The 24,594-nt window shown below is 40.1% G+C and overlaps 1 long non-coding RNA gene across 1 annotated transcript in view; it reads right to left on the bottom strand.

Annotated features, from left to right (window-relative positions):
• Positions 1-5,059: 5,059 nt before the first annotated feature.
• The window catches only part of LOC122875958, a 64,953-nt gene continuing 45,418 nt past the window's right edge, over positions 5,060-24,594 (bottom strand). The window contains exon 3 of the long non-coding RNA XR_006377973.1: positions 5,060-5,425. This is a non-coding gene — a long non-coding RNA (uncharacterized LOC122875958). The remainder of the gene's footprint in view (positions 5,426-24,594) is intronic.

Below are 24,594 nucleotides of genomic sequence, written 5' to 3'. Positions count from 1 at the left end.
CCTGTCTCTCTCCAGCTGTAACTATCATAGTAAAGCAGAAATGCCCAAAAGAAAGAAATGCTGCAGTCTCATCACATTTTCATTACCATCATGAAAACACATACAAAAATGAATGTCATTAAATATGTGCACAATGACACTTAAAATAGTCATAATGGCTAAAATTCTGGAAACCTTTAAAAGAAATGACATTCTCCAAAAAAATTAGTGTCTCCAAAAGGCGACTTATTGCACTGGACAATGCATCACAGCCACTTGGAGGGGACTATCACTGTCTTCTAATAGCCCAAACTCCAGAACCACCTCATCTGCATCATCCACAAGGTGGAGTGGGTCCCTAGTTTCAAGTTCCTCCACTTAAGACTTGCCATGGTCTCTTACATCTTCTCTTGTTGAAAAAGCACAGCAAGGACTTTACAGGAAGACTTTACTTGCTGAGGAGACTGATGAGAGCACCGCTCCTGCAAAATCTTCTTGAGAACTACCAGCGTCCCATCAAATCTACAGCGATGTGCTGCATAACAGCATGGCACTGTACCACTGCAGATAGAAAAGCACTCCTCAGTGTTATCAGAACCGCCCGACAAATCACTGGATCACAACTTCCAGCATTAGAGGATATTTACAGCACTCCCTGCATCCGGAAAGCCGGCAACAATTCTAAGAATCCAACCCTCCACAGGAAATGCATGTCTTTATGTTCTCCTGCATTATCGAAGACAATACAGACTGTGATATGGCTGCACAGAAGAACAGCTTTTTCCCCAGAGCTGTCACCTTCCTTAACACTTCCACCATCATAACTGTCACCCAGGCAACTCACCTATGCTGCATCATACACCCTATCCATATACACTCACTGCATCATCACAGGTTACCGTGTTACCGACAGCACCACTCAACTGCTGTTTGTCTCATACTAGTTGTTTTTGTGTTTTTTTAACTGTGAGCAATAAAATTAATGTGCACAACCTTTGTACCTCTGTAACAGTCTTTGTACATACCTAATTTTGTAGTATTATTGTATGTTTGTATTCAATTTTATGAAATTGTATTTTTGTAACTATTTATAAATTCACTAGTATGTTACTCTTGTTTTTTATTCTGTTTTTCATTACTCATACAACTGACACAGATTGCTACAAACTTAATCGCTCCAATGCTAATAAAGGAATCTTGAGTTTGTGTGTGTCAGGCTGAGTTGCATTACCTCCCTCCTTACCTGGCTCCATAGTGCTCCATCAGTGCTCCCTCCTACCCTCCATCTGACATCTCTGGCAAGACCTTGACAGCTTTTTCTTCCTCTCTCTCTTTGGCCACTGGAAATATGCTCAGAGTGCAGCCTCAGGGGTTGAGACAAGGGGGTACATTGCAGAAACTCACCTGGGAAGACTGTGTGTGTGTGTTTGTGTGTGTGCCACAGTGGGAGCCACAGGTTTTCTCTGGTCAGATGTCACCGTAGTCAACACACACCTTCTCTCTGGAGACAGCAAGATGAAAAGAGACAGGAAAAGAAAGAGCGAGCGATAGAAAGGAAAGTGTGATCTGGCATTTGCCTCCCTCAGATCAGAGGGTCTGTGATCATCCTCCCACACACACAACCACACACACGCACAAAAACAGCAAATAGTCACAGACACATAGTTACTTAAACACACAAACAGATACATGAAGCCCACACAACCCAAACCTACACGTACAGAAATCACCATTACATTACTGTTGCAATTTGAATTATCATAAATTGATAAATTATTAATCTGACTGAATGTGTGAAAAATTCTGGTGGGCCATCCATTACTCCCCTGACATGATTTGGGTTATGCCATTTTGGCTTCCTGGGATGTCTATTAATTTATTTATTATCTTTTCATTTTACTTTAACTTCCCCACCTTAGCCATTAGCTAAAGATAGTTTTTTTGTCAGATAGGTTTATTTATTTTTCATTTTAGCCACGCTTCCGATGTGGATCTATTGATGGCAATGCCGGCCGGTCTGCCTGTCTGTCTGTCTGTTGGTCCATCACTTTGGTCCAGACTGAAATATCTCAACAACGATTGGATGTGTTGCTGTGAAATTTTGTACAGACATTCGTGATACATCCTAATGACTCTGGTGATCACCTTACTTTTCCTTTAGCGCCACCATGATGTTGACATTTGAAGTTTTGAGTGAAATGTTGACAATTATTTAATCAATTGCCATGAAATTTGATGCAGACATTCATGTTCCTCTAGGGATGAATTGTAATAACTTTGGTGTTCCCCTGACTTTACCTCTTGCGCCATCACCACGTCCAAATTTTTCCAATACTTGGTTTTATGCCCAAATACCTGCAAAACTAATTACATTCCCATCAGCCTCAGCTGTACTTTGTGTTTACTGTTAATTAGTAAGGGCTGGCTGGCTATCATGCAAGACTAAGATTGTCAACATGGTAAACAAACCTGCTAAACATTAGCATTAGATTAGATTAGATTCAACTTTATTGTCATTGCGCACAGTAAGTACAAAATGCAGTTTAGCATCTAACCAGATAGTACACACAATAGCAAAGATAAGCTAATGTACAGAATGAATAATAGGGATAGAACGATGGCATGCAACTGTGATATATATATATATAAAACTATACACAACACAATATACAAAATGAAAAGCAGCTACATCCTCACAGAGCCACACATTTCCTTTTTGTTTGTTTTTGTTAATATAAAAAATAATAATAGGCATATAAACAGTGATGCGATACAAGTGAAACTATACCCTTCCCATAGCTTATTGTTTGACCGTAACATTATTTTAAACGTCATTAAACTAATGGTTTGTCAAGAATCAGTCCTCACAGGTATAGCTAAACCACACACCAAATACACACACAGTCTGTGTTTTTTTCCCACCTGCCCCCTCTCCCCTCTCTCTCCCCTCTCCCCAAACCCATCAGCTCAGTGTAAGCCCTTTTCCAGCATGACGCCAAAGGGTTCAGTGATGCCAAGCTGAGTCCCTTAATAACCCCACAGCTCTCTTGCCTGTTCCCAGTGCCAAGCCTGCTGCGAATGACAACTAATATGATGGTGGGCGCCGCCGAGACCACTTCCTGTATGACTGAAGGAGGTGGGACTGGTCAGATGTTGGCTATCAGTCCTGCCTGTGGTGAGGAAAGTCACATGGAAAACATGACTGCAGTCTATATCTCTGTGGATGATTACAGGGAAATAAGTATAATTTTTCTACCCCAATGGCACAAAATAACCATAATATTACGGTATATTTGAAAAAATTCAGGAGCACAGAGAGCAAGGCTTTGAATGAGCAACCTGCAGTGCGAAATGTTATCTAGAACTAGATGTTTCTGTCACATCTCTGCTACAATTAACTAGCTTATTCATATTTTAAAAATGTGAGCTTATACAGTGTTTGTGTCAGCTGCACAGTGCACAGCAAGTCAGCCTACATTAAAATTGCTAAAGCAATTCGTATGGTATATGTCTGACAACTGAATATTTCTGCAATAAGAAAATATAACCTGCATCACAGCTTCCCTTTGATTTTTTGGATAGAAGCTAGTGTTCTTTAAAAAGACTAAAATTCCAAATCTATGCTAGTGATCCCGATAGGCTGCAATGTTTATTATACGTCGATCGACCTCCAGCAACTGCAGCGCACCCTGACATGCGTTAAGGTGCGAGGGCCCGTTCCTCGCTGCTTGCAGCTTTGATTATACATCATAATACAAGTGTTGGGCGGAAAGAATATGCACTTTACTCTTTTGCAGAGCCCTTTGAGTAGTGTGGCTGAAAATATAGCGTTTGTCCTGTGGGTGGTACTTGAGAAAACACCATGCGTTCTATAAAATGAACTTATCCCATTGGGAGCATGAATTTTCTCATCAAGATTCATCACAATCTGCCTTCTTTATATATTAGAGGAAAGGTCAGGGGATCACCAAAAACATCAGGATTCATCTGTTCAGAGTAAGTCTGATGGAAATCGGGCTATTAGCTTTGGAGTTACTTTGGACCAAAACATTTGTCAAGAGGAAATTTTGATCATCTGACAATGGTGCTACGGAAGGCTGTGTGCAGGCTTGTTGGTTTGATCCCTGGTTCCTCCTGTCCACATGTTGAAGTGTCCTTGAGCAAGACACCGAGCCCCAAATTGCTCACTGCTGTCCGTGTGAGTGTGTGTGAATAGGTGAATGAGGGGAATTGTAAAGTGCTTTGGATAATAGTTAAGGCACTCAAATACTGTCATATTGTCAATAAGATCAAATAAAAATAAAAACAAAAATGAATAACACAAATGTCAGTAATGCTTCACCATAAGACTCTGACCTGTTGATAATTCCTGAACAACTGCAGGTTGCGCTCGTTTATACAGGGCAGGCATAACGGACTGACTAAAATGCACACGTGAAGACATGGCGACACGGAAGACGGAACCACGACTCGAGACAGTTTGAGAACCGTTACAACCTTAATATAAATGCAGTCTGCTAGATAAAGAGTTAATAGATCTCCAAGATAATTATTAAATCATCCTCAAGGGACCATGACTCTTAATTTCAATAGAATTTTAAACCTTATCAATAAAATAAAAAAATAATAAAACAAAAAATAAGGCTTTTTACTATTGGGAAAAGCTTCCAAAAACACCACAGCATTGATCACTTAGCACCAAAATAGAAATAGGCATGAACTCCAGGTTCATCAGTTTAGAAATCATATTGACCTGTGAGCATTGTGCACCTCTAATATGATGGCGTTTTTTCCTTCACCACAGCTAGAAAATCTGCTTTACAGTATATTGAATGTCTGACTGAACTGTGGGAGGATTTTACTCTTCAGCTTCAGGGTCAGATTTAGTCAGTAAAATCTAGAATATAACCTCCTTCAACTTGCCTGAGGGGCCTCCACCACACTGACAGAATGTTATTAGTATGTCTTTCCATAGAGGGATTTACTGTCTCATGATGGTCTACAAGCCTTTATGTCCTGACAAGAATAAAATTCTGAGGAAACACTACTACACTGTTTTTTTAGTATGAAACTGGCGAAATTTAGGATGTTGATTATTGTTGCTAAATCTTGGCTATGGGCTGCTGCAACTACAATAGTTAAAAACACAAACCTTAGGCTCTGATATAGTAGGAGTGGGGCCGTGCCTCTGTCCTTCATGTCCTCCTCCCCCTCTCTCCTCCTTCCCCCTCATCTTCCAGTAAAGCAGCAGGGCTGCATGGTGATGGATAAGGCCGGAGTGCCTTACAGGCTCTGCGGGGGCTGATGAATTCACCTCTCCTCCTCTGAGTCTGATCTGACCCCAGGCTCAGCGTGAACTACTGCATCTCCACAGCCCAGAGCGCTACAGCCCTCCACACAGGAATACGTAGCCCTGTGGCCAGTACACATGCACCTCCTGAAGCATCTGGAAACATAGTTGTTTAAATGGAGCCGTTTTTTTTAAACCTTCACTTAACCTTCAGGCAGTCACTCTAAGATTAAAACTCTGTATTTCAACTCAGGCAAAACTTGAGAACCATGCACAGTATTTTTCACTGTGTTAAGACCGTGGCAGATGAGCAATGACAGTTGTTTTTAACTTTTCTCTCATTTTTGATTCCTATCACTGGTAGAGCACTATGCCCTGCACCAGGTAATATCAAAACCGTGAGGTGCTTCAGAAAACACAACTTCAAATAACTTGAAAGGTGCTGTGAATTTGAAAATGTTAAATGATTAGTCTCACTGTTGCCAACGTTATCAGTCAAAGTAAATTACAAGAGAATTTGATCAGCATTTTGTTTTCTATAATCAAGTATCAGCAAAAAGAGGTTTGAATATACATATAAATCTAAGTAAACAATAACATATCTTGTAAAATATTGAGTGCTTGCTATTTTTCACATACATATACTTCAGTAGTTTTAGTCCTGAATTATTTTGGTATTTTTTCCATCTTTGTGACACTGTTTCTATGTTACAGAAGCCCCCACCCACAGTCTCCCCTAAGCTAGCAGTAACCTGCTCCTTTCTTTGGAGGCCACCGAGTAGTCTCACTGGTTTTATAGGTGTCTTTTAATTAGCCACTAATGAAGACAGAGTGGAAATGGTTCCACTGATCAATTGTGCACATAATTAGATCAGGGATTTTATAGTGAGAAGCAGAAGGGAGGCGGAGAGGAGAGAGAGGACAACCACATGCAAACAGATATGTGTTGGAAGCCTATTAGTTGTCATTTGCTTCAAGTGCTTCTCTTCAGCTCCGGCTGGTAGGTTCAACAATCAGAAATACCACTAGTGTTTTGTTGGGAAATAAGAACAAAATAGATCCCTGTAACAGAAGAGTATTTTTTTTTCTGGTGCTGGCCTGGCTTCCATGCTTACTACCACCTAAATGTATGTCTCAGCAAGTCAGCTATCGTAGGAAATCCAGATTTTCCCAGTCATGCCTTGTTAGGTCATTCATGTGGAACCCAAGCTTTAATGCAATATTTCAGACAGCTCCTGAAGGCAGCCATGCTCAGCAGAGAACAGTGAAGTGGCTGATATCTGATGCACAGGATAGATAGATGCTGCCCCCTGCTGACCCTGGGTGATTTCTTTTTTCTTTTCTTTTTTTTTTGCCCCTTACATGCCATAACATTTGACATCACTTGCCATAAAAACCTGCTTATATCAGTGACATTTGTGGGGGCAGAGGAGACATGACTCACACACAGTGTAAGCTATTATTTGGTCAGTTTGATGAATTATGACACTGGTTGCCAGCTTCACATGCCCAATGTTCATCCTTTTCTCTCATTCCAGCCACAGCATTACTTTCGCCTGCGCATACTGATGAGATGTAACCAAATTGGTATCACTTTGGTTTAGCAAGGTGTGGCAGTTACTATACCTCAGTGTAATGGTGTCAAAGCTTGATCCTCTACAGTAGTTTTTCTGATTTTTATGGTGAGCTCAGAAAAAAAATCACTGGAAATATATTGCACTCTGTGAGGAATGAAGGTAAATTCCCGACTTTCAGCTTTAATGTGATGGTATTTACATCCATATTGGGTGTAGAATTATAGCCCTATAAAAAAGGTTATTGTGCCATTTGAAATGCTGCAGTACAGAACCAAATTAATTAAAGAAATTGTTTAATTGTCAAATTGATTGACTATGGTGTATTCCTGTATCGAAGCAATATCTGAAAATAACCCCAATTGGAGAATTTTGTGTTATCTCTTTTCATATGCTGGCCTGCGTCTAATCATTTGTAACATTGTCCATATAATAATATCAGTCATCTATCTTTAATTCTTTCTTTCAGTCTTTTTTTCTTTATTGGAAGCAGCATTAAGCTTGATTGGAACTTGGCACAAGAAACTCCACTACAGTATATTTGTTGGCCAAATAAGGAGGACACAATACTGCTAGTATTAGTGATATCAGATATCGGAACAGAGCTGCCACCACAGCTCATAACAGTGAGCGCATTAGTGCAGTTCAGGCACTTTTAAATTTAAGGCACCAGACTGGAACAATATACCTAGCTCACTCAGATCCATTACTTTTTTTCATGACCCCAAGACTTCTTTGCTTGTTTACCTAAAATGTACTTTTTGACCTTCATCTTTAGTTTATATAGGTAGGTGCAGTACTACTGACATAATTTGATTTTGGTCTGGCAGTGTTAAATTGTTTTAGTTTTGTGCAGCATGTAACAGATGTATTGTGATTCGGGATTGTGGAAGAGTCCTTTTGTGTATGGTTTTGTTGATTGATATTATATTGATTGTTTTATGTCATTTGATTATTTTTTATTTATTTCTATATCATCTCAAGGGGCTTATACTCAAATTTAAAGTAAAAAACCCCCAAAAAACATCAGTTAATTTTGTTCTACAGAGCTGTCACACCAGCTCCTAACAGTGAGAGCAGGAGTGTCGTGTAACCAAACTACCACTTGGGGACAGCATTTCCTTAAAAACTGTTGGACTTGTTAAGAGGTCAACAAAAGTGCAATTTGACATTACAGTCTCAGTCGGGTATATTCAATGTTTAGTATATTATAATGGATTTATAATTAAGGGAAGCTTCCATCACACCTGTCAGAGTTCTCTTTAGCAAGGCTACTACTTTAGAGGCTGATACATATTTTCTCTAAAAGCTGATGCTGATTTTATTAGAGCTAAAATAATAAGGAACATAGTTTGAAAACTATTTGGTTAATAGAGTAGTTATTTGAGTCATTCGTCATACAAAAACTCCTCTCCATTCTCTAGTTCTAGCTTCTCCAATGTGAGGATTTCTCTGTTTTATATAATTGTGAATGCAATATTATTGAATTTTGGATGGTTGGTTGGACAAAACAAAACATGATTTGAAGATGTCATCTTGGACTCTAGGAAATTGCTATTGGCATTGTCACTATTTTCTGTTATTTTACAGACCAAACAATTATCAAGAAAGTAACTGTTAGATTAATTTCTAATGAAAATCATCGTTAGTTGCAGCGCTAACTAACTATTTCCAACTATAACATTAAGCAAGATGTGACTTGTGAGCATAACCTGCAAGGTTAGGGCTCTTTCCTTGGACATACATGGATAAAAAATAGCTTCTGCACACTCGATGTGTTCTTTATTTGGATATAAAAAGATCTAAGGATAATATTACCAATATTAAGTGAATCCAAAGTAAATTATTCAGATTCCACTCATATGACATAACCCATTCAGTATGCACGTTAACTTGTCTTTTTGATATGGGTGGCCCGAGACAAAGAAAAACAACCTTGACTCTGCTGTGCTCATTGAGCTTCACAGACCCACACAAATTGAAATTCTAACAAATGGAGCTGAGTTGAACAGAATAACCAAATGTCACAAGTCTTTAGAACAAAGCAAATAAACTAGCAAGTAAATGATCTCCTGTCCTATTTGTTAGTCTGCATGAGTCTTGCAGATGACAGACAGCAAGGTTGTGTATGAAATGTTTTCATTCCCAGCCTCATTGAATTGCCCTGGAAGTATCTGTTGCACCCCTATAGTACACCTTCACCTTCCAGTACACCCAAGCATGCAGCAGCAGATATGTTTTATTCAGTGTCATGTACAACAGTAGCAAGATCTGCCTGCATGTCTGATGTTGAATATGAATACATTTGACACTGCAATCTGAATGACTTAGGTTTAAATGAGATTAGGTTTGTGACTCCGTGCGTTCCTCTCTGTGATACATTTAATAGCTGTTCGTTTAACTCACTGGAAAAAAAGCATTATTTCACAATTGATTTACATGCCAGCGAGGTGTGAGGATGTTTCATTTTGCTTTCAGAGAGGGTTAGTTATTGCTGGCTTGCAATGCAAATACGGCTGGGCTCATCCTGGGCTGTAGCTGCTGAGTTCATGTGCTTTTGTCAAGCTTTCGCTGTGTTATGCATGTGCCAACACAGGCCTAAAATTAACATTTTGGGATGGTGGAAATTCCCTCTACATGCATGCCTGCCAGAAAAGCCCACTTGCACAGAATCACATCAGAGTCTTAAAACTGGAACTCTCTGCAGTGATAAGAGGCTGCAGAGGGACCATCTGGTGTTCGGAGGCTTTCCCTTGATATTTTAAATTAGAGGGGTTTAGTTACATTACCATGACACCACAGTGTGCTCTTGTGGTCTGTGACTGTGGTGTGTGCTCACATCCGCACATCCACATGTTTGGCTCATATTAGCCCCTGCTAACTCACCGGGACACATACATAGCATTGGCAACCACACAAACACAGGGAGAGGCTCAGCCACAGCCACAGGATGTTGTCCTTCCATGTTGTCCTTCCTTTCCTGGAAGCCTAAACGTCTGTGCAGCATCTGTGCAGTGTAACAGGACTTTATAGGACATCGGGGAGAGGGAGAGAGAGACATGCTCGACTTGTTCTTCCTGACGCTACTTTTGCCGCGGTTCAAATGCAATCACGGCGCACAGAGAGATGGCACGGAAACACAAACAAGCGGCCAGTTACGATTGGCTGGCATGATGAGGTTGGCCGCACAATGCAGTCAGCAGCTGCTGTCCACCTTGAGTTGTGCAGTGCGCTGCTTGGATAGTGTTCAGCAGCAGGGGCGACAGTGGGCGCAGCCAAATCAGCGTCGGATATGCTGAAAGGAGAGGTGAAGCGTGAAACCCAAAACTGCCCCGAGCTTCCTGCTAACACATTTTACACAATATGACCAGATACTGTTTGTGGATGCTGCATAGGGACTAGATACATTGCTGAAACTATCTCTCAGTAAGATGGATAATCTTATGTTTAGATTTAAAATGCTGTTGGACTAGTTTGGATAAAATATATTAACTAGTCTGAAGTAAGCAAGACTATCTGAGTGAATATCACTTGCCTGGTCATGATTAGAAACTGTATTTTTGTTTTAAAGATCCACCTCAAGGCTATCACTCTAAATCTCAATAAACAAGTCATTTCGTTATTGGCTCCTAATAGTCTTATTTTCTCAAAAATGCTCCTGCAGTCAGAATATTTCAGTTTTTTAAATGTTTAAATTATTTTTTTTACAGTTTTCAGTCACCTATATAAGGCCCATCTGATGACGCTTCATGATGATAGATCTTTCTTTTCACATCTTTTTTTTGTCATCCTACCTCTTTAGTTGAGCCACATTAAATTACATTTAATCTAGTTTCAGGCAGAGAACGGTGCCGCCGACTGTGCCGAGTCAGTTTGTAAGCAATGACCTGGTGTGAATCAAAAAATATATCCAAGCCCTACTGACATTTAGCTTTTTTGAACGTTTTTTTTACAGTGCACAGGCCAGTGCGTTAATAAATGTGTCCCCCAGTCTGCATGTGCTATGACTAAATCCTTGTGCTTCCCCAAATGAATATACAGCGTGTGACTTAAAGAACAGATTAGAGTCTTGCTTATGACTAGACTGCATTTTTAGTCATTACAAAATAGCAAGATTCTCTAAACTCTCTACTGAAACACAGTCAAATGTAACTAAGACAGACATTTGGTTTAATTGAACGCATGAGATTATTTGTGCCTCCATGGTGGTTCTGTCTTTTGGAAATGTGGTAGAATAAATACTTAAACCTGAAAATCACTATATTCCACTACAGGATTTGTAAATATACAACATTTCTATTTATTGTATTCTGTTGTATTTTACTATTTTATCACACCATATATTTTCGCTTGTATTACATTCATTTAATTCTGTTCTCCCAAAGTGAACATTTGCTGTTGTTACTCTTTGTTCCTCTCCACATCTCTGTCATGGAGCAAAGAGAAGTGAACAGCAGCAATTTGGGTTTAAAGGGGCCACAGCAAAGAAGAGCATATAGAGTCATCACAGTACCAATGAATCTCTGTGCTCCGCTGGCCCTCACAAACGGGGAGCGGCAGAGTGGAAAGGACAGCTCTTTTCTCAGCGACTGGAATACACCACTGTGCAGTGAGATGCATGGCCTCCCACAATCCACTACAGGTCCATTACTTAGCCAAGAGTTCGCTGGGATGCGACGTCTCCACACAGCATGTAGACACTCTCATTCCAACCCTATAAACCCGCGGAGAGGAGTCATCAGCACACAGAAAGATTTACAATGGCCTGGCCCAGGGCCCCAGACAGTTATAGATCCCTTTACCTTTCAAGAGCAATTTCACCACAAATAGGATTAAAACTAATGGCGTTAGACACCACCAGGTCCAGCACATTGAATCCATCGGGTTTTATCGCGCTGACATTTCAAAAGGTTGGCCTGTGTGTGTGGCAGGGGGCTAAGAGATGCAGAGCTGGGTGACATATAGAGGCCCCTTGGGACCCAGGCTTTTACAGCCAGCTCTGATGCTGCCCCCAACGATCCCCCACCCCCACCCCACCCTGCCTGTGCCCGCCACCCAACCAGTTCCATTACAGCAACTTTTATAGACATTAAAACCCAAAGACTACAAATCATAAAACTCCAGTGCGCATTTTCCACTAGTTTGCAGATGGGAGATGTTGTTTTTCTTCTTTGTTCCATGGGTTGAGGCCCTTTGGTGTGACCATGCACTGAATGTGTAAGCAGTCCTGTCAGTGGAGTAATGCTCATTATCTCAGTTGTAGGCAAAGTAATATTCTCCCTGTGTGATCTGTTTACTTCATGACGGTAAATTAAACCAGGGAATGATTTTCTTCCTCTTTGCCGTTTAATTTCAATTTGTATAAACAAGACTCTTCAAGGTCAGTAAATGAAACCGCTGTGTTCGGAATGTGAATGGAGTTTGTTGCCTCGGGGATCCTGCGCTATTAAAATGTGCTCATTCAGTAGCATAGTACAGTATTTGACCTGAATAACAATTTTAGCATTGCCTCACTTGATTGCTATGACTGAGTGTACTCTTCTGAACTTGTCTCTTTGTACTATCTAGTTTGTTTGGTTTTTTAACCACAGTGTTACAATAAAACAAAAGCATCTCATACTGTGATGTTGCATCAGCTATTTAAATACAGTTTATCTATGCAAATGCCCACTGTCCTCGAAAATATAATTTGAAAAATATTAATTCTGTGAGCTTTTACACAATTAATCCATAAAATCTTGAGTGTATGTAGATACAGACCCCAAACAAGAGGCTATAAAGGAATGAAGAGCACTTGTCACACTCTATAGCAAATTCAGCTAATTGTGGCTATGTCTGCTGTAAAACATACATTTAATGGCAGTCGTCTTTATTAGGATGTCCTGGCTGAAAAAGGGGCAGAAATCACCAGCTGAGATTGAAAACCTAATTAAATTTACATACAGCTTCAAGGCCTCCCTCACTCTGCTTTCGGTGCTCCCATTCAAGCCTGTAAACACCACTTTTCAGAAATCATTACTTTGGCACACTAAACACTTTCCACCCTGAGAACAAAGCGAGTCGGAAAAACGGGAATACATTAGCAACCGAAATGAGATCATAAGCAGCATTTGCGAGGTAGCTGTGAAATCACAAAGCAAGGATGAAATATCTCTGCCTGTGGAGTGTTCAGAGCTGGCAGAGCTGGCAGTTAGCCGCTGTGAATGATTGAACTAATATTTGGAGTTATTAGTTCTGCTACATTTTCTTTGAGAATGAGCGGTGTAGCAGGTCCAGGATGACATAGTTTATGCTGCTGCTGGGATCTCTCAACCAGCAAGTGCTTCAAAAAATATAAAAGTGATGAAAATCACTTCAAAACCACTCTTGTGTATTCAAGAGACAATTTTGCTTTTACATTTCAGACAGGGCTCAGTGCAGGGCTGTGGACCCAATGAATATAAAATGTTATTGGCCTAAGTATTGCTGCAGGTTCAGTGCCCCCAATATGTCTGCACCCCAAATGCATATCATCATTTCAAGTGTCCTGGTCCTTTTACTCACACATCTGATTTAGTGAAAGTTGGGTCGGTACAACCATATTATAAAAAAATAAACAAATACATGTTTTTACTTAACTGTAGAGGCCCTGCAGGAAATTATGGTTTTATTTGCTCAGGCTTTGAGATATTCTTTATAAAATTTCTGCCTCCACCTCAATACTTACATTATAAATGGTGTACACATCTTAGCTATTACACTAGTAGATGTTTGGATTTCTTTTGCAGATATATAGTCTAAAGTATTTTAATGTATATGTTGTATATAGCTTTTTAAACAAATCCCTCTAATTTCTGGAATTTCTTACTGGAATTTGGCGTCGCTCACAGCTTTGAAAAAATGCATGTAAAAAAAAAAATTAACAAAAACATCTTCCAAAATCAGTGTCACAATTACTCTGGATAATCCACAGACCTCAACGTTTCTGTTGACAGTGAGGTCTGTGGATTGTCCAGAGTTACCAGAACCCTGTTTCTGGAAAGACATGTCGCTGTTGATTTTTTTTTAGAATTGTCAATTTCAGTGCTATGAGCACCACAGACCCAACTCCATTTGGCTCGATTGTATTGAGGGGACTGCTAAAGTATCACAGATGGATATTTCAAAACCTGGACAAATAAAACCAAAACTATCTGCATGAATCTGTACCATCGGGATTAAGTGAGAAATGTTTTTAATTTGGGGGAACTAATCCTTTAAGCATCCAGAAGACTTTATAACTACAAGATGTTAATGCGTTAATGTGCCCTGAAAGACAAGCCAAGCCAAACATTAAGCTGAGGATAGAAAGTCTATTTGAAATGACATCAAGCCACTAGAAGGTCAACAAGTGTTTCTCAGCATTGGTTGCCACCCGCAAGACATCAGTTTATTCTCAGTCAGCTGCAGTTTTCACCTCACTAATGTAGCATCTGAATAATGATGTGTAATTGATCCAATATACCACTCATGTTTTTCTTTGAGATATGACAACGAAAATCTGAATTGCCACAGGAACCAAATGATTAGTAGGTAGGAGAGAAACGGGCCTCATGCTGCTATGGCAGAGTGCCTCTTGCAGACTCACAGTGAGGTAGCAGTCAAGGCTTTTAAGCCATTTTGCTATTAGTTTGTAAGTGCCATTAAGAGGCTCTTCTGAGATTTGCTTCCGATTCGGCTGCAAACAAACACAAACAGGCTTGCTTTGCTGGAAATATGTGAGAACATGTTGCCGTTTCATTGCCAGACAAGGCCCAATGGCTCCCTCATGGCTGCACACTGCAGGCTCTTCGGAGATGTGTCGACTTGAAAGAGGAGTCCTAATCCCCAAGTAATGACACTAAACACAGCCCTCTGAGTCATTATGCTGCAGCTCTGAAAATACCATGCAGCTGTCTAATGGCATTTTGGCATTGACAACACTTCAGCCAGAGTGAGGATATATGGGTACCGGGCAAGCACCATTTACCATGCTCTCATATGGAAAACTATGGCTGCCACTCTTCCCCCCTGTGTACGGACACTTTCCTGTTTCATCTAACATAGAAGAGCGGTGCTTCTGGTAATTTATGCAGCACGTCTGGGAGAACAAATGTTCTCATTCACTAGCACCCACAGGGAGCTTTGTTTCAACACTGGCGGTTTCAGATCAGAGGAGGGTGTAATTGGTGAGACAGACACCAGGTGGCAGTCCAAGTCTTCTCTCGCCAGCCCCCCCACCTACATCCCAAACGATGATGTAATCCCTTTCAGACCATTATATCACATGGCACAAACAGGCTCTTTGCTCCTCTCCATGTGGATAAACTTTGATTTCCAGTGATTGCTGATACCATTGTTGCGGTTATCTCCTGCTTCTATGTGGTTATCTCGTATTCATAAGAAGCCTCACAGTGTCTCTTTAATGAAATCAAAGTCAGAGCTGATTCTGCAGCACGGCGCTGAGGCGAGCTCGCCCATCTGGCCACATATCCACCGACGCTGCTCTCTCATGGATTTTAAATATGGCTATGACCTTAACAGTAATAAAAAGCAATTCTCACAGCACTAATCCTCTCCTCCGGTCTCACTAGCTCTTAACCTTTTCTGCCACCGAATAAGTGAACTGAGCTATGAAGATGTGAATATGCAACCCCCCTCACTCTCCCCACCCCCTGTAAAAATCAGCACCTAATAATATTGGCTCAGCGGCAGACAGATTATGGCAGGAGGAGAGCATCTGCTGGAGGGAGAAACAATATGACTGCTTCTTCCCTGGGGAGCAGTGGCTGTAAAAGACAATCAGGAGGAGACAGAGGGATGGAAACAACCAGGCTTCCTTGAAGAAACATGTAAGCATCATAACCACAAGTCCCACGGGAGAGTGTAGAGAGTGATGGGAGGGATATTTTTTTTCCCAAAGGAACTACTCATTTGATATGTGTGCCACTTACTTACCTCATAATACCAATGGAACAATATTGTTTTAGTCCCTGCTAATTTGATATGAAAGAGACAAGAGGAAGACAAAGTGTAGACAACAGGAAAAAAGGAAAAAGAGCAAAGTAGCTCCAAGAGTAAATCAAAGTACTTAACTTTTCATTAAACATTGACTAATCTAACCTGTGCTAACCAGACCAAACTCAAGGTAGGAGCATGTCTGGATACTGCTGAATGAGAACATTTTCTTCTTTTAATGTTGTTTGCCTTGAAAAACTGCACTAGACATTTTTATAGAAAGGGGTGAGAAATAAGCTATGCTTAGCTGCTTCATTAGAGGTCAAAGGTCAGAAGTGAAAAGAGGTTCCTATTTCTACTTGGCCTGGTGTGGTGGGAGGATGGTATGAGGCTCCAAAACAGGGCATAATGCCAGCTGGGAATGGAACATGTGATGTCAGAGCCGCAGCTAATGCACTTCACATGCTTTTTACTACTATTGTGTGTGCACAGAGATAATCAGTTAGTGGAAGTGTCTGTATGAATGTGTGTTTGTTCAAAGTCACTCAGAGAGAGAAAAATACAGAGAAAAATGAACTGAAAAGCAAGATGTACAAGATAGTTTGTGTAAACAAATGACTAATTTAATGCAGACTGATCTGAGTCTGTAGAACAGTACATGCTCAATGGAGGACTGAGGAGGTGTCTTGTGGTTTTCACGTCTATCAGAAGCTAAGGAAATCCTCTCTCCTTCGTTCATACTGCAGAATGACGGATAAAAGCTGTCTGAATACTGATGCTGACTGACACTCACTTCCACTTTTTATTTGACCAAATATGAGGATGTTACACCCTGAGATTGACACCATTCTCACTTCTCTTGCCTACTTCCTGCTTGTTCGAGATTTGACTGGAAACAGTCTAATGCTGTAGCTGACTCATTGTGTGTGTGTAGCAAAGTTTCTTGTAATTCATCCATTATTATTTTTGCTCAACTTTTACATTCCCTGTCTTCAATAGATGGCAAATTAAACAAACATACTGCCTTATTTAATAGCAGAGTGGCAGATTATTACATTTAATTAGGCTTGGGTTGAACCTGGGTTCTAAACACTCTGCTTGGTAGTTGACTGTTCACTAACAGCAAAAATCACATCATCATCATTTTTATATTTTTTTCAGTGAAAATGAAATGCAAAATGACCATTCCCACTAAAATCGTGACTGGTATTGCAATCGCAATATCTGTCAAAATAATCGCAATATGATTTTTTTTGGATATCGTTCAGCTCAAATAATTAGACAAGGCAAGTCTGTCAACATTTGAACTACCCATACCGAAACTAGTGCATGGGGCTGTGGTAAGAGCAAAAAAAGAGTTTGGAGGGTTGTCTTTTTTTTCTAGCCTTTCCAAAACCAAAAAACACAAGAGCAACAGTGTGTTTATCTGCTGTAATGTAAGGCGCAATCGTTAGCATGTTGAGCTAACTAGCTTACTACCTACAGTGGTAACAGCGTTACTTCCAAGGCCACGGATTACATCATTAACTGATTGCATTAGTTTGTGGGGTTACAGGTTACGTTTGGAAAAGCCACATTCACAACTAGCACATCCACTATGTAGTATTTCCCCACTGCATGGAAGCTGGATGCTATCAGAGTGTAGGGGTTCTGTCCTGCGTGTTGTTGGATTTGTGAAGTTTACACTTGAGCAACCTCAGCCAAACTCTTGCGAGATACTATCCAAGATAGTGTTACCTTTGCCAAACACAGTTAGTTATCCTAAAAGCCCTTTCTCTTGTAAAAGTGAAAACAGGCTGTTTGAAGTATGTAAGCAAAACTGATTTCACATTTTTCCTTATCATACTAGAACTAACTAGCTCTACACTGCAACACATGAACCATGCTGCTTCTTATCTCCATGTCTTCTACATGCATCATCAACTGCTGAGGCTGACATTTTGCCTGGGACATGAAGCTTTAGCCTCAGTCTTTTAGCATGATATTATGTATGTAGCCATTATGTGCATGTTTTACCCCTTTTTACAAGATTCCCATTTTAAAACAAGTCAGAAGGAAATATACTTACTAATGTTAGCTTTATTAGTTAACTAGCTACTGCTGATAAAATCTGCCAGTGACAGTTGTCATTTCAGCAAGCAAAATCGATGGTTGCAAGCTAGAAATAGCTAGCATTGTTTCAGAAACTACTAAGGATTTCGAGAGGTGAATCTGCCATCAATAGCATTGTAAACTGTATGTGCCGTGTGAGTACAGAAAGCTTGTAGCAACAGTAACAGGGGGGGTGAGGCTTAGTGAATGGTCACTTGTGTCTTTAACAATTTTCCTTTAGAAGATGTACATTCAATAATCACATTTTATTTGGGCTTACATTTTCAATGAAGTTAAACCAATTAAGTCTTCTGTGTAAAGCATAGACAGTTATTAGATAATGTCAGTTATTTCCACTGCAAATCACGTTGTTTGAAACAGTTGTTTTATTCAACAAATTATGAAATTCTTGGCATTATACAGCTTTGAAGAATTCAAGTCCTCATATTTTAAGCTGTCAAGTATTTTAACTATAATTTATAGAATCTTAATAAGTTTAAATCACTATGTGTTTGAAGTGTAAAAAACCTCCCTCTTTAGATCTGTGTCTGTGTATCAATGGCTTTCCCTCTCAGTGGGACTCACCACCCACAAAGGTTAATGAGCTTAAACACAGCTCAGAGTGAGCTCATTAAACAGACCACAGAGACTGGAGAGGGTAGTGGAGAGGGAGGACGGCTGAGGAGGGAATAGGAATAAGTGTGAAGGTGGATTGTTGCTGCCACTGTGGGCAATTGGGAAGATGTCACTGTGTTGGTGGAAGTGATCTACTATCCACTGTTTTAAAAAAAAAGCCGTAATTTGTTTGTTTTTTTCTGTCATGAATAGAAAATGAACTGGCATTTCTTTGTGAGGACATCTGCCTAAAACAGGACATAATTTGAGGAGGAATCATTCATAAGTAGGCAGGTTGGACCATCACAAACATAGAGAGTGACTCAGAAGAGCTGGATGCCAGCCTACATTTCTCCTCCGACTCTTCTGTCACCCCTGTCATTGGAGCAGACGTGGATGCAGGAAGTGGAGGAGGAAGACTTTGTCCCCTATGTTAACACTTACTTTCAAAACTATCAAGTTAAAACTTTTAATTAATAGGACAAAACATGATTAGTTGGTTGGATTCTACTAAAATAAGACATTTCTCAGGACAGAAATTGTACAAGTTTTTTACATAGTCAAAGCACAAGAAAGGAAAGATAGTGTAAATCAGTTTGCATGCATTAGCTGCGGTGGATTATCATGTGTTCATGAATCAGGCCAGAGAGTCCATTCTGTCTGTTGCGCATCTGTTTGGACTGTTTATTTGCAGACAGAGAGACACAGGGCAAATATCCATACAGGAAGGAGCAGTACCAGAGACTGTATCAAAGGTGTTCTTGCTGTAAGACAACACTAAATTCACATGTAACCCTATGCATTGAAAAGACTTGGTCTCTGCTGTAAAAACCATGAAAGTAACTTTAAAAATAATTTGTTCAAAAGCTGTGTTATTTTAAAGGTCAATATTCAGACCTGAAATACTTGTGGTTGACTTGGCCTTGCCACAAAAGACCTTAAAATACCTCTAATAAATGCTGTACTTCTAAATACTGTATGTGTGAGAGAGAGATCCATTATCTCTTTCTGTATGTGATATTTGCATTAAGATCACAGCATGAACACAGTAAACTACAGCACTGAACCATGTGACACTATGAATGTCATTGTGACATATTATTAACAGACACAGATTTCAAGCAGTTAGCAGTGAAAGAGTCTGCAACCTATGATAAACACACACACACACACACTACAAATCTACTTTGAACTACCTACATTGGTGTAAACTGAAGAGACTTGGGATCGAATTATTGTTCCACTACAGGATAGGCTTTGTCCGATATTCAAGTGTTGCTGAGTAAATCAAACAAAGGAATAGTTAGCTTGTCAGCTTACTTTATAACTCCTCTGTGGAATTGCAGAATAGTGGAAACTGTCTTGCAACACTGCTGGTTTTGTTTATGAATTCATTGTTGTTTTTTTTACATTTATATTGCAGTTTTATACATAGCAGCTGACAAAAATTGACACCTACAACTCTAGTGTTTGCCACCGCTGAAATTATTTGTGAAACTTGATGTTAAACAGACTAACTGTATGACTGTGTTGGGATTCAGGTAGGGCAGGTTTGGTTATTAGCAAAATATCAAAGATATTTATTAATATTACTAAAAAAATAGTATCATAATTATTCATATGGATGAATAATTACGGGGCACCACTCTGGGATCAGGCACCAATAACCAAACGTGAAAAACTCAACTCTCTCAAAAGGTGGCCGTCAACTTAGAAATGCTGATATTTAAAGTACTATCTTACATTAATAAGGTGGACAGTGAAGGGTGAATCCGAGCACTGACCGTCACAACCAGCTGTTATTCCAACACATACACAAAATAAACACAGGCAACTCTTTAAAAGTACAACAGAATTTATTTAACTTTAGCACTGATTAATAATAAATAACTTCAGCCAACAAACCACTATCATCTACTCTAAACACAATAAGCATACAACAATCTGCAAGCATGTAAAGTGTGGGCATGTGTGTGTGTGGGACAATAGAGAGTGGCGGGCAGGCCAGCGAAACTCAAACTAAGGGGTAAGAACCAAAATGGAGGATGCACGCTGCTTGTCTTCAAGATGGCGTGGAACGTAGCTAGGCTACGACGCCATCTGGGTTGGTTAAGCTGTAGGTGGGTACAGGTGTACGTGAGGCGTGTAAGTGTGTGTGTTTGTGTGTGTGTGGGGGTTAGTAAAAGGAGTGATAGAGAAGAAGGCACACGAGGCAAAGTACAAGAAATCTCAAATGCCGTGGTAAGACACAATAGCTGTCCCTTTATCACAAAGGAACCCAGCAGAGAACTTACATTCAACAGCTTTTACTGGACTTTGGTCTGATAAAGCACAGTTATTAGCGTCCACAGTGGCTAAAGCTAACACTAGTAAACAGCACCATTTCTCCTAGTCTAGGCTTTTTGTTACACATACAGGCCTCTGTCTTCAACTGTATGACTGTGTGTGTGTTTTGTTTTTAAGGTCAAAACCTTAAAGCGGCTATAATTGATATTTTTATAATAACAATGTAACAAATGACAATGTGAAAACAATGTGACAGTGTGAAAGGGGTCGCTTGTAGTGATGAACCTACAGAGAATTATCACCTGAAGCGAGTTTCATCTCTTTGTTTAGCTGTTCAGCCCGCACCTTTAATGTTTTGGTTCACTCTCACCGCTCTCATAGCATCGTTTTCATCTGCAGCACTATACCCTACCTGCTCAGCACCAAACGGCCGACAGACACAGTTAGCAACTAGCTGGTGAACATAGTAGAGCATTTAGCAGCTAAAGAGCCAGATATTTCCCTCATGAGTTGGTGGAGACCAAAAACAGAGCTAAAAGAGAGTGAATACTGGACTTGGACACAACTCCAAATGAATGATAATGTTGCTCTGTAACTGCTAGATGTGTAAATAAGTGACAAGTTCGCCAGATCAACTTAAACTGTGACATGTCAATGTTGTGTTCACAACTTGTTTCCGATATTTCCAGTTATTGCAGGTTTAAAGACTCAGCCACATGTTAAAGTCAGCATCTAAAATCTCTATTTCCGTTTAAATTATAGATTAATAAAATCATGAAATATTATTTCTTCCACAGACCCCAATGCACTTTTTGTTTTTACTCCTGCAGCAACAGCACTGCATGCTGGATCTAAATGAATAAAGAGAAAGACGTGATTTAGTAACATTCTTCTATTCCTCTTGTACTCTTGAGCAAGGTAAATGCAGTGGAGCTGCTCGAGACACGAGTATACTGTGCATCTCCCAGGTGTTTTTGTGGAAATCTGTATGGATCGGAGCCAAGGATTAGCTGAAAAGAGGTGTATCATCAGCTGATTCTCTCTGGCTAAATGAAGGTCCCCAAAATGCCAATTAGCCCGGTGACCCCTGTGAGCTATTAATAAGGAATGCACATTAATCCTTCCCTCTGATTGACCTACATGTACAGCAGCTATGACCATTCTTGTCCAGCGAGTACACGGAGATAAATATTTTTGTAGAGACAAATTTGTTGAGCTACCAAGCAGATGTTCTATTGACAAAAAGGGATTGCTCATTAGGAGTGTTCTTTTCAATGCCATGCTGAGCTGCAAATGAGATATTCTCTCTGCCTGATACTTTGACAGGATGAAGTTAATTAATAGGATCATTGCTGCTCTGATTTGGATTTCATTGATAGTGTGATTCAAACTGAAGGAGTTCAAAGTGGTAGTATAAAATGCTGGGGAAAGAGAAGACTTTTGTTCATAGACACAATAATTTAAGTGCTCAGAAGACATAATTCAGTATTGAATTATATTTTGTAGGGTTTTATGGGGTAGTTTTATTGGTTTTCATAGTTTTAGTGTCCCATAATGGACTAAATGCTGTTCATGGGATGTGTATACATACATTTTTGTTAAATTAGTATTTGTATGTTAGAGCACTGGTGTTACAGAACTGAGCCAAACAAATAAACATCAGTAAACAGACCTTCTACAGCACTTTCCTACCTGACTAGAACAAAATTCATGGGGAAACAAATGCACACACCATGACAGGCAGTGACCTTCCAAGTGGGTGAAATAGCAGTGCAGCAGGTGAAGAATGTCGGCGATGGCAGGTGGCTGTCCGCCAGAGGTCAAAAGGTTGTAGTGTTTACCGAGATAACCTGTGATGTGATGGCAGCTGAGGGGGCCTTGCTGACAGAACAATAACAAAAGAAAACACGAATGGCATGTGTCAAGCACTTTCCACTTGTCTGAATGTTCACTGTGGTGAAGAGCTTCCTCACTGTGTTTTTTTCTGCAGACAAAACACACTTGTGTATTAGCCTCTCAGAGACAAAAACAACATAATCAGAGAGTGCGAAAAAAATGTCAGGTTCATAATTTCTTCTAATTTAATAGGAAAATACCTGGGTTGTTTAAATTTTCATCATTAATTGCTGCTTGTCCCCACACATGCTGTGGAATTTGTGCACTTTGAGGAGCTTATTAAAAAAGCAATCTTTTATACTCTGATTTTACATCTGGATTCAATAGTTTTTAAAATTCAAAATCAATGCAGATACATTCCCAGACTCTAAATAAATGCAAGGAGTTTTCCTTGGTGACATCAGATTGGACACACAGTGGAGTTTCAGATGGTTAAACTTAGGGCCAATGTTGGTCTTTTTATTGGATATCTAATATGATACACACAGTGTGATGAAGTTTGTGTGATTTTATATTTGTTGAGTAATTGATTGCAGTACTGCAAGGATTGATTATGGGATGCCCTAAGCCTGAATTCTTATGCACCATTTGGTCCTTTTGCCTGTCGAGAGGCGTTTACACCTTCCCAAAGAAAATGAAATGCAGGAATGCAAAATATGTTTTTGAAGTTTTGGTTTAACTGTGATAAAATGTAAAAAAGAATATTGTGTATTGACACAAATTATATCACTAGCTTTAGTACTAAACATACACTGTATCTATCCTTAAAAACAATACAGGTTGAACTGTAAAGTATACATGGCGCCAGGACAACAGGACCTCACACTGCCTAAAGCACAGAATATATGTATCAGAATACATGGACAGCAGCCTACGCTGTTTAGTTTAAATGAAAGTTATCATAGATCAAACACTTGATGGTGCAGCCCACAGCACAATGTTCCTGAGACAATCCCTCCTGTCTGTGCAACAGTTCACGCAGGTACAACATCAAAGTGGGAGCCGATATGACAAGCAAAAATGGCCAAGTGGAAAACCTTTGTTGAGTGAAACTCTTGCAGGAAAAAAAAACCTTACACATGTATTAGTGATCACTCCAACATGAGCACAAAGAGCTTTTCATGACTTCATTTTCCAGGCATGCTACAGTGGGTGGAAAACAAGCAGGAATCCAACCAGGGTGCAATCAATACCGGAGCTTTTAAATGTTGGTGGGTTTTTGTAGGGTAGTAATCTCTTTATGGATTCATCAGCTGTTGCAGCAAAGACGGGTCTCCTGTTGGTCTGGTGTCCACACTGTGACCACAGTGGGACAAAGACAGAGATAAGCTGATAAAGAAGAGGAGGAGGAGGAAGAAGAACAAGAGGGTGGTGCTATGACTGAACTAAAAGCAACAGCACTGCCCAGCTGTAACACAAACATCAGCACTCATTCTGGGTTCAACTCCTAGGTGGTCCGAGGAGAGCCATATTTCAAGTCTCCTCCGACAGACTTACGATCTCGACAGCGGAGGTATTTCACTCAGACTGAAGCTGGATGTTGACTTTGCAATAGAGGGAACTGTTAACAACCATAGACATAAGGACCACAGACTCAAGGAATCGCTCCCTGGAAAGCCGCACTTAGCTCCACTCACCCATTTTTCAAGAGCAGACTGAATTCTGTCATCAATAAATTTCCCCATAAAGGAGTTGTTGTGTGTGTGTGTGTGTGCGCGCGCTTTAGCATTTGCAGCTACTACGCAAAGCATATCTTTAACATTTGAGGATAATATATTCATAGGTCTATTTTACTCTCATGCATAACACAATACAGATCCTCAGGGCTTCCATTAATTAAGACCTGCTGAACACACATTTACACACACACGGTGGCGTGTTCTGTAAACTGCCAGGAGAGCTCTACCA

This window comes from Siniperca chuatsi, linkage group LG5 (genome assembly GCF_020085105.1).
Source record: "Siniperca chuatsi isolate FFG_IHB_CAS linkage group LG5, ASM2008510v1, whole genome shotgun sequence".
Lineage (NCBI taxonomy): Eukaryota > Metazoa > Chordata > Actinopteri > Centrarchiformes > Sinipercidae > Siniperca > Siniperca chuatsi.
Note: the sequence above shows the minus strand (reverse complement) of the source record. Positions and strands in the feature narration are given on the sequence as shown.